The following is an 11,885-nucleotide window of genomic DNA, read 5'->3' on the forward strand; positions in this document are numbered from 1 at the left end:
TTGTTGTCAATTACATCTTTAAAAAGGGGGGGGCAAAAAGATATAGGATTTATACCAATATATTAACATTGATTATACTTGGGCCATGGGTTTAAGGGTAATTTTTATGTTTTTCTATTTTCAAAATTTTGTTCAACAAACAGGTATTAATTTTATAATCAGAGGAAAATATTTTTAAAGAAATATTAATAAACTGAGATAATTTTCTGCCTATCAAAACAGCAAAGATCTTTTAAAAGAATAATTCCCAACATGGTATGTGCTCCTCTGAAAACAGTATGTGAAACTTTTTAGTATTTACACCTTAAACTGGTTTGTACCGTAAAAATCAACTACTAGGAATCTACTGTAAGGAGCTAAATTTAGAAAACTTTCATGTATAAAGGTGGCTATATTACTGCTCCTTTTAGTAGCACATAACTAGAAGCAACCTATCCGATATTATGAAAAATGGTTAAATTACAGTCTCTAGTTGAATAAAATATCATAGTTTTAAAAAGGATTAATAATTTGGTAAGTGCTCATCATTTCTTAAAAATAATCAAGATAGAAAACCGTATATGCAAAAATCATTATAATCGTAGACTACTCCTAATACTTAAATTCAAAGACTTATAAAAAGGAAAAAAAAAGATTGTAAGGGAATAATCATTACTGTGTTTCGTTCTATGACTGGGGAAGGTTTCTGCCTCACTGTACTTCTTTTCTACTTTAATAAACATAACTTCTATTATAAAGAAAAAATAATAAAAAGAAAATATATGTTTCTAAGATTATAACATATATGTCTGTATGTGGTTATATTTAGGTTATACCACATAATGATACTTATAGAAACAGATTAAAATTAGTTATCCTGAAATGATAAATATGCTTTAATTCAAGAAAGATAGCAATTTATCACTAAAAGCATTACTCAAATCTCTTGAGCACATAAATGCTCTAATATTAATAGCTAATGAAAAATCATGGTAACACAAAAGATGGCTCCACACATTACTGAAAACAGATTTTATCTAATCAGAAGAGGACATAATGTTCCTGCTACGATTTCCTGGTATTAATCAAATAATATCTAAAATCAAACACAAGACAAACATTTGGTAAATTTTTCAAGAAAAAATAAAGAAAAAACAATGCTGAGAGATAGCAAAAATATAATTCAGGTAAAAACCAAGTCTATGCAGTTTTCAGTAGAAATAGTTCGTATATTTCCCAAGGATAGTACATAATGAAAGCTTCCAGAGCAGTAATCTATACAGGTGATCTGTCTGCTGCAACTCTGTTTAATCTGAATGAGTTGCAGTTATTTCTGTAAGATTCAAATGTCATTTTTTCTTGAAAAAATAAATCACCATATCTTGCAATATGAAGTATATATGTTCCAATTTGACCTAGTTTCCACTATTATTTATTGGCTATTACCATTTAATATCAACTTGACCTCCTGTACTCACCTCACCTGCCCCACCTCTTCAGAAATTTGATTATATGATAATACTTAATTTCATCTACTTTATTCATAATGAAAATACTTTAAAATAAAGCTAGTAAGCTCAGTGAAAAGTTAGATCACACAAAAATGCACAAAATCCTGACACAGCTATAACTTTTAATATTTTAAGGTATAGTCTTTTTTTCTATGCAGACAGAATCACAATGTTGTTTTAAATGTTTATCAATATATTAGTTATTTTTGTGTGTCAATAACGTTATAAAACTTTAAAACATTAAATGCTAAAATATATAAATTTTCACAAAAAAATATATTCTGTAAAAAATATCAGCAAGGTAATAAATTCATACGTAAGAAGTTCAATCTTGTAGGTTCATATGCAAAATAATTGGGTTCGTACATAAAGTAATTTCCATATTGACCCTAAAGTAACCAGAAGGATGGGAGGACAAGGATATAGGCAACTAATTATTAAGATATATGATAAAGGACAAGGTATTTATAATTAGGCAAGAAATAACGCACTGACTTTATTACATTCAGAGAATTATATGGAAGCTTCATATAGTATAAGGAAGTCAGCATAGTACTGAATCTTGAAAAAATAGATAATAAAACCTTTTAAACTATTAAGATGATTAGCAGGTCTTTGCCCTTTCTGATTCCACTGTGTCCTTAAAGACACAGCATAGCCAGAGTATACTCTGGGAGCTTTGCTGATTCCCTGAAGCTTAAATGATATTCCTTTGTTGAATCATATTTTCTTTATCAGAAACTGGTCTGTAAACTCCTTGAACACAGAACCTTTGTATCTTCAAAACCAACCAGTGCCTGGTCCAGGACTACATTATCAAATAGAATGCTAGTTAATCAGAGTATGAACAGAACTATACTCTGCTATTAAAACTCAGTGCCTTTCCTTCTATAAGTACTGCTTCTCATATGGGGTATTGCTAATATATATCCATCATCAGTAAATTCTCCCAGAGCCTACCAGTTACCATCCTCTCAGCCAATTTCACGGAAATAGAGCCTATTTCCTAGATCTGCTTATTGAAGCTCTATTACTAACGGAGTGTTTCTTCTCTTTCTTTTTAAAAACAGAATTCACTATTAAGAGGGAGCATAATCAGTTCAGGACCAAGAAACAAAGATGGGAACTTCCCATCTGCTTAAGTTTAATAAAACAAGTGACAATTCTCATACAAGATTTCCATCTCTAATACAATCATATTAAGTTAAACTAGTTAAAACTATAGATCTTGAAGAATACTTTCAAAGAAGGCAATCTAACATTCACACCAGCCTCTTTACCCTACCCCAATGTAGTTGACAGAGAACAAATGAGAAATGAAAATGGACTACTTCAAAAATAATTAACTACATTTATGAATGCCAGATTGCTAATGAATTAAAAATAAATAAACTAACGTTCTAAGGAGTCAGGAAAGGCAACTACGCTCTTCCATATAGTGCCCCTTCCCTCTCTGCTGGGTAGTTACAAACCACTGCTGGTAGAAACATGATTAACAGTGTTTAGAAAACTTAAAAAGAAAAATGCTGTAATGTTGCCAAGTTCAGTGTTAAATAAGAATATTATATGCTTTTATACATACTATCTAAGAGATGTAAAAATATAGTACAACTGTGTTAGTACTAAACTAAAAAAGCATAACTGGGACATCTCTGCTAATATTCTTATTTTACCTGTAATTACCCAAGTTCTTATAACAATATATTTATTCCACTGTCTCCAAGGCTAGACCTACACCACCCTAGCAACGTTATTCAATCCAGTAATTCCTAAACAAAAGTCTATGGACTTCTGAAATTTGAAGAAACTTTAGAGATAATCTGGTCCAATCTTCTGATTTTATAGCTTGAAAACAGGAGGACAAACCAGTTGAAGTGACTGGTTTAAGGTCACAAGGGGAAAAAAGCAAGAGTTTCCTTATTAAGTACTCTGTAGCTTCACTACAGAAACTAGTTTATTTACAAATATTCTACGTAATGGCTTAATTTTTTTGACCATTACATGACCGAAATGTGATGATTTAATTATGAATAAACCTTAAGATAAAGTTTTACATTACATAATTAACAGTACCTTAATATATAAACGAATAGGCTTGTTTATTATTTTAAAAATCAATGAGTTAAGGAATCATTCATGTCTTATAAGTATCAAAAATCAATACCTATATTTATAAGTGAATATGGTGCAATTAAATTTCAGGAAGAGGTTGATGATTATTTTAAGCCACCACTAAAACAAATTGCAAAAGATTTCCTGTCTGTCACGAAAAGTACAAAGTCCCAGTCACAATCATCTTTGAGTATAATACTACCCGTAGCAAATTTCAAGATACAAGATTTGCCCTACAGAAATAAAATACAGGGCAAAACCACTGACACTTAAATCAAATGAAAACTAAAGGGTGGTGTAATATTAAAGCCAAAAAAAAGGTGCAATACCACATGTGGCATAGAGGTTTGCAACAAATTCTTCAAATCACTTGAATTATCTATGGATTCCCAAGTAAGACACCTTAGTATATTATACTAAAAATAGATAATACATTATAATGCTGTTAAAATGCCCTATTAGTAATATAAGAAAACATCAATCACATGTATTTCTTAAAAGAGCAACACTGAAAAAATTGCAGATGGTGTCCTGATAACTAAAGAACTAGTTCATCCTATTATGAATGGCTACCAATTTTCCTTTGCATAAAGAATGAATACTGCCTGACAGAAAATCTAATTTAAAATATGCAAAAGGACAAAGACCTAACTTACTGCAAGACCACCGTAAGAACCACCAAAAACTAAAGACCTTTAATAAGTCACAATAAATGTAATGTATGCTCATCTCTTCACTCATAGAACTGCTGCATTCTTACTGAAAGTCAATTTTACACAGAATTTTAAAAAACTTGAATATTTATTTTTGAAATCCACGGCTGATGATAGTATGACATCAAAATGTCATTTTATAGGTGAAAAAACTGAGGTTCAGAAAGATGGTTGAGCCAGAAACCAATAAAAATTTTTTAATCTAGGAAGTTTGCAAACTTGAACATGGCAGAAGGCAAGGTGACCCTGCCAACAGTTTGCAATGACGAAAAAACCATGAAAAGCATACACAATTGAAAAAAAAGGCACAGAATCCTACAAGGCAAGACCCATTAGGTTCCCAGCGCATTGATAATCTTAAATCATAAAAAACATTAAACAATGTAAAATGAACACTAAGACAGATGTAATTTTTTATAAAAATAATCCCATCTTGAATAAAATGGGTGGGGATGCTAAAACCGGTAAATTTTCCAGTACATAACAAATTATCAATGAGAGAAGCGACTACTCTAGGTATCCGTGCTTTTCTAGATTTTATGGCACAATTTCAAACATGTAAATTTTTGGCCATTCTTTGCCAGATAGGACTATATACAGACACACACATATTTTTCCCCTATCTAGTTTAATCTACTGAAAGTTAACGTACCTCCAAATTTCCAAAACATTTAATTGTTCCTTAGACGTACTTGTGATCACTATTGCAAAAACTTGATTCTGCATAGAAAACAGTTGTGAGAAGAAATTAAAATCAATGCACAAAATAGTGCTTTTTAACATTTGCAAAACGACTGGGAGTTCTTTATTCTCGCAGATCTTGATTAAGCTCCTTAAAAGACTAAAGATGAACCAAATTCACACACTTCCCCCCAAGACATAGGGAGCTCCGAAGCCATCGCCTTCCTCCTAAAGTAAAGTATCTCCTCCTAAAAGGCCTGCGCTGCTCACAGCTCCCCAAAAACGTGGGAAAACTTGGAGACAGCTCTGGGATGTGAGAAAGTGTAGATTTGAGTTTAAGGAGAACGCTTAATTAAGTGGCCTGTGCCACTTAACTGTGCACGATAGACGCTGTCTGAGGAAAAGGTCGCAGGACGAGGAAAGCCTGTCTTCAGTCTAATCTTAAGCCCTGTGATCCAGTCTCCTCACCGGTCACACTCTCCAACCCGAACCTGACAGGATGTCGGGTTATGCCTCCCCACTCCCCACCAATCCTCCCACCTATTTCACACTGGTGTTTAGTCTTACAATTTTGAAGCATCAAAAAAATCTCCCTGGCTCCCTAGAGTTCAGGCCGCCGTCGCTGCCGCCATATTACAGCTTGTGCGGCAAAATGCGTCAGGAAGGGAGGCGTGCGCCCGAACCGAGAGGGCGGGGACTGGCAGAAGGAGGACCGCTTCCCAGGCCCGGGAGGCCCGGCGGAAGCTTTCTCCAGCTGCAACAGTGGTGATCTAGCGCCACGGGCCTTGGGGCGCCCCTCTGGAACCAGGCAGCCCCGATACCGCGAGGGGAAGACGGTTAACTCCGCAGGGCCTATCATGCTGTCTCCGCCCCTCTTCTCCCGCCCTTCCCGCTCTCGTACCTCAGGACTGCTGCGAAGGTCGCCACCGACACTACACGGGTCACCTACCCGCACCAATACAGTCTCTTCTGCCCAGGGCCCGGTCCTTTAAAGCGCTTCAAATGTACCGCCGTCAGAAAAGGCGCTAAAGCCCACTAACCGCCTCCCTCCCCCACAACCCTGTCTCGGCGTGGAGGGACAGTGTCGCGCAGGAAGTACGTCACAGCTCGGTTGGCCGTATCTCCTAGGGTTGTCTTGATTGCGTCTCTACAGCCCGCCCTGGAGATCTAGGATTTTGGCCTCTATTAAACGCCTAGTTTATAGATAGCTAATTGCTTTATATGTGAGTTGATTGGAAACGTTTGTAACAGTCAGAATGCCACGTCAGTGAAATCAAATGCTTCATTTCATAAACATTGATCGTCTGCCAGAGTATTGGGAAGGAAGGCCTACCTTCAAGGAGTTTCTATTTCAGCTGCCAGTTAACGCTATGGCACAAGTTTTTAAAAACCAATGAATAAAGTGATGTTGAGGAAAGATAATTACAAAGGCCACTGATGATCGTTGTTTTTTATAGTGTCATAGCTGCCCATGATATATAGGTTATTATCGTTGTTAAAGGTAATATTAAACGAGGCTCAAGGAGGGTAAGTGCCTCCCTCCTAAACGCACTGTTTTTAGATATGGAAGCAAGTCCATGACTTTAAATCCAGTGCTCTCTAGGGAAAATAGGGCATACAGTGTTAGAATAAGAGTCCCAAGATTATGGTAAAAATAAATGCTGACTGCTCTTTGGTGGGAGAGAGAGGTGGTGCCTTATGGGAATGTGGGTTTTTTAAAGGAACTAGCTAAGGGAACTTATGGTGTAGTGTAAAAAGATACGTTATGCTCATTTAAATTTTTCATTCATTTATGTTAGATGAAATAACAGGCGTGAGCTGAGTGTAAGGGTCTTGGCCAATTTGACATAGCTAAGAAACAGAGGACAATTTCTTAAGCCATTGCTTTTATTGCAGGGGAACAACAGCATACTCATCTTCGGAAAGTTTAGTGGTTGTACCACTTACATTTTGCAGTGAAGAGGGCAATTCTGCAAGACCTAAAAAAATCTGATATATATTAACCACTATATTGAGATTTTTTTTGAGCGTTGCTTTAATTTTTGTTTATTCAGCTATCAGAATGTATTTTTATTTATGATATATAGATAAGCTTCTTAGGCTTATACTTTCTGGTAGAGGTAATGTTTAAGTGACATTGTTCTTATGTTGGTGTATCCTTCCTTTTTCTTATCCATTCAGTCAGAGATATTTTCAAAATTATATTACTGATCATACCATAATTAACATTTTGAGGTGCATATGACTGATCTTGTTCTATGATATAACATTTCTAAGAGAAAAACATTTAGATATGAAGTGACCGAAGAATTATTTAATAGTAAAATATTAGTAAGTACCATAGGGGCTAAAAAAAATCAATACTTTTCTCCCACCTTCTAAGTTAATAATCAAATTAACAGAGACAGATTAATAGGAGAAAAGCAAATTTTTAATACATGCACATGGCGAACTCACATAGGCATGAAAATTCCAGGAAAGTACATTTAAAAGAGACTATATGATTCATTGCTATTGTTATATTTAACAACTAATTAGGCCATATTCATTGAAACTAAACTTATGTAGTAAGTAAATTAGTTTTACTTTAACTAACTTTGAGAAAAATGAAGATGATTTTAGAGAAGAAAATTAGGTTTCAATAGAAATTACAATGCATAGTTGTAGATATTAGATTGTAGTTCAGTTGTCTTTAAAGTTTTATTTTTCACCTGTAAACTGGACTGGATCCTGAATTTTTCTTGTTTTCTTAAATATTCGACAACTTTTTTTTCCCTGAGCCTTGTAGTTATGAACTATAGCTAGATGACATGCTACAGACTTCAGAGAAATCACCGCAATGGCTCATGCTTAAACAGTTTCAGTGACTGATGAAGTGTATCCCTAACCAGAGTTTACCTGAACATCTGATGGTATCATCGGAGACATTCAAACTATAGACCTGGAGAAGTTATCAAATTGTCGCTGCCTGTTGACATTCTGAACCAACCAAAATGGAACCAAAGTTTTGCACCCCAAAGCTGCCTTTTTGGAATATTTATTTTAACCTGGTTATTAAGAAACAGAAGATTCAGAAAGAACCTTTGACCATTCCCCCTTTCCTGTCCAGAAGATTCAGAAAGAAAAACCTGCTATATGAAAGAAATTATAGGATGTTCCCCTTAGACTGAATAGCCTAATTTGAATTAAGTATGGTAAATAGGGCTTCAGGCAAGGGCCTGTTAGCTAGATACCCCTTGTGTCCTACTGTTTCCGAGTTGCCTAGCAAGAATTTGCCTGCCATGTGTGTTCTACTCTTCCTCAACTACCTGTAAATTGCCCATTCTCACTTCTGAAGTCTAAGACTCCTGTTTCTTTCCTTTTCTCTTTTGTCTAAAATGTCATTTAACTCAATGTTGCCTTACTGTCTTAGGAATTTTCATGCTCATTTGAATTCCCCATGCACACATATTAAACTTTTATTTTCTCCTGTTAATATGTCTTTGTTAATGTGATTATTTGTCCAGCTAGAAGAACTTAGAAGGTGGGAGGAAAAGTATTAATTATTTTTAGCTCCTATAGTATTTATTAAATGTAGTGTATTTACAAATGATCAGAGTTTAGGAGATTATTGAAAGAAGTTTTGAAGCAGCATTACAAATATCAGTTCAAGGACTGAGCCATGACAAAGTTTTCACTGCTCTTAGGAAGAATCATTTTCTAAGTTTGTCACCTTTTCTTAATGTTAAAATATCATTTTATAAAATGATGGTTATAGAATATGATAGTTGTTTTCTTTCTCTGGATATCTTTACCTGGACCATGAAAATCTGGTATGCTTTATTGGGCCTCATATATATTGAAATTTCACTGTTGTGTGAAATCCCAAACTGTTCCAAATTTTTTTCCCATGGATTTATTTCAAGAAAGAAGCCGTTGCAAGTAAAAGAAAGTATTATCTCCAATGACACTGCAGTTTAAAGAACAGTGGATTTATTTCTCTCTTACATAATAGATCTGAGGTGAGTGGGCTACGTCACAGCACAGCTCAGCTTTATAGTCATTGAGGAACTTGAGTTCCTTCCATCATGTTATTCCAACATACTCTAGGGCTTTGACCTTGTGTGATTAGAGTGTGTTGCATTGGGTTTTGCCTGGCATAAGCAGAAGAGCTAGTATCTTAAGGCCTCAGCCAGGAAGTAGCAAATGCCGTTTTGGCTCTAATTCCATCAGTGAGAACACAGCCAAACTCAATTTCTGGGAAATGTAATATTGGCATGTGTCTAGAAAGAAGAGAAAGAGGTATTTTGGTGGAAAATTAACAGTCTGGGCGACATACCCACTAAAAGGTAGTTGTTTGCATAATTAGTTTGACCATTCTACACTGACCAGACACAAGATTTGCTCTGATGTTGCTAGTTTTGGAATATGTTTAGACTCCAGCACTTTTTTTTTTTAAATTAAGTTTATTGGGATAACATTGGTTAATACAATTATATAATTTTTAGGAATACATTATAATTTCACATCTGTACACTCTATTGTGTGTTTACCATCTAAAGTCCAGTTTCCTTCAGCTATATTATATCTGATCCCCTTTGCGCACTTCACCCTCCCACTACCTTCCTGTATTTGACCCCATTTAACCATCTACCTACCCCCTCCTTCCTCACCCCCTACCCTCTGGTAACCACTAGTCCATAGTCCATGTCCATGAGTCTCTGTTTTTTTTTTTGTGCTCTTAGGTTTATATCCCACATATAAGTGATACCATGTGATTTTCAACTTTTTCTGTCTTGATTATTTCGCTTAGTATGATTATTTCAAGATCCATCTATGTTGTTGCAAATGGCTGAGCAATATTCCATTGTACGTATGTACCATGGCTTCTTTAGCTAGTCATCTATCATAGGACACTTCGGTTGTTTCCATGTCCTGGCCACTGTGAATAATGCTGCTATGAACATCGATATGCAGATATCTTTACAGATGTGAGTTTAAAGTCTTTGGGGTAAATATCCAGTAGAGGGATTGCTGCATCATATGGTAGACCAATACTTAGAATTTTGAGTAACTTCCATACAGTTTTCCATAGTGGCTGTACCAATTAGCAGTCCCACCAGCAGTGTATGAGGGTGCCTTTTTCTCTGCATCCTCTCCAATATTTGTTATTACTTGTCCTGTTGATTATAGCTATTCTAACAGGTGTGAGATGACATCTCATGGTTGTTTGGATTTACATTTCCCTAATAGCTAATGATCTTGAGCATCTTTTCATGTATTTGTTGGCCATTTGTATGTCCTTTAGGGAGAAGTGTCTGTTCAGGTCCTCTGCCCATTTTTTGATTGGATCATTTTGTTTTTGTTTTTGTCGTTGTTGTTATTGCGTTGTATGAGTTCAGAGGGTTTAAAAAAAAATACCCCCCAGTTCCACCCCTGACCCCAGAGGGTTTTAAGGCCCTAAGGTTCCCTGAATCTTTGTGTAGAGAAAAGTCCTCCACTGTCCACGAATATCCACATTGGAATATGATGTAATTGAGAAATCACATTTTTCCTTTCTTCCAACTCCTGGCAACCACTATTCTATGCTCTGTTTCTATGAATTTAAGTATTCTAGGTACCTCATATAAGTGGAATTATACAAATTTGTTTTTTTTTGTGTCTGGCTTTTTTTCACTTAGGATAGTGTTTCAAGGTTCATCCATATTGTAACAAGTGTCAGAATTTTCTTCCTTTTTAAGGCTAAATATAATTCTGTTGTATGTATATATGATATTTTCTTCATCTGTTGATGGATACTTAAGTTGCTTCCACCTTCTGGCGATTGTAAAAAAATGTTGCTATGAGCACTGCTGTATAAATATCTGTTCAAGTTCCTGCTTTCAGTTTGAGTATATTCCCAAGGGTAGAATTGCTAGATTACCTGATAATTTTATGTTTAATTTTTTGAGGAGCCACCATACTGTTTTCCACTGTGGTTGCACTATTTTACATTCCTATCAGCCATACACAAGGGTTCCTTGCCAACGTGTTATTTTCTGAATTTTTGATAACCACCATCCTATTGGCTGTGAAGTAGTATCTCATTCTGATTTTAATTTTAATTTCGCTACTAATTAGTGATGTTGAACATTTTTTTTCCATCTGCTTATGGCCATGGAGAAATGTCTATTCAAGTCCTTAACCTATTAAAAAAATTTTTTTTAGTATTTGAAGGATGTTCATAGGGATGGGGAGTATGGCATAGGAATGTAGTCAGTAAGTATTACATTGGCTATGTGCAGAAGCAGACGGGTGATAGAGTAATCGGGGGGATCATGTCATAAACTATATAAATGTCTAACCAATGTACTGTATGCTTGAAACTAATAATAAAATAAAATAAATATTTCTGTTATTGAGTTGTAGCAGTTCTTTATATATTTTGGCTATTAATCCTTTAACAGATATACCATTTGCAAATATTTTCTCCTACCTTCTAGATAATGGTTATTAAGATATCCAATAATAGAATTATCCCTGCTTCCTCACAGCAGCCAATGTAGAGAACAGCCCCTCTTGAATATCCCCCAAATCACATAACACAAGGCCAAATACTATAATAAATTCTAACACCTTCTTAATTTAACACCCCTTGGGGTGTGCCCTGCTTCACTCTATCCAGTCAGTAATCCCAATTTTGTGTTATGTTCTTAGTCGTCTTTAATTGAAGGGTATTGACACAGGTCATGCTCAGTTTCATCCCTGTAGTAAGAAATAAAATTCCACATGTCTTTTCCATGTTTACGGTTTCAAATTTCATTTTTCTAAACGTTAGTTTTTGAATATTATAAAAATGTCAGCCTTTCACAGACTGGAATAAAAAGCCAAATAGTTAAGAAACAATGACCTAAAAATGACCTACAACTTC

At 35.2% G+C, this 11,885-nt stretch overlaps 1 protein-coding gene across 6 annotated transcripts in view; it reads right to left on the reverse strand.

Moving 5' to 3' along the window:
- The window catches only part of PPIG (peptidylprolyl isomerase G), a 43,780-nt gene extending 37,697 nt beyond the window's left edge, over nt 1-6,083 (reverse strand). For 2 of the 6 annotated variants that reach the window (XM_016165390.2, XM_016165394.2), the window contains exons 1-2: nt 5,898-6,083; nt 4,968-5,035 (exon numbers count right to left, since the gene is read on the reverse strand). The gene's annotated coding sequence lies outside the window, so the exon portion shown is untranslated. Of the gene's footprint in view, nt 1-4,967; nt 5,036-5,563; nt 5,830-5,897 lie in introns of those variants that run through there. The other 4 variants (XM_036236590.1, XM_036236591.1, XM_036236593.1 and 1 more) reach the window with 3 other exon arrangements.
- Between the last annotated feature and the right edge of the window lie 5,802 nt (nt 6,084-11,885).

This window comes from Rousettus aegyptiacus, unplaced genomic scaffold (assembly GCF_014176215.1).
Source record: "Rousettus aegyptiacus isolate mRouAeg1 unplaced genomic scaffold, mRouAeg1.p scaffold_m13_p_2, whole genome shotgun sequence".
NCBI lineage: Eukaryota > Metazoa > Chordata > Mammalia > Chiroptera > Pteropodidae > Rousettus > Rousettus aegyptiacus.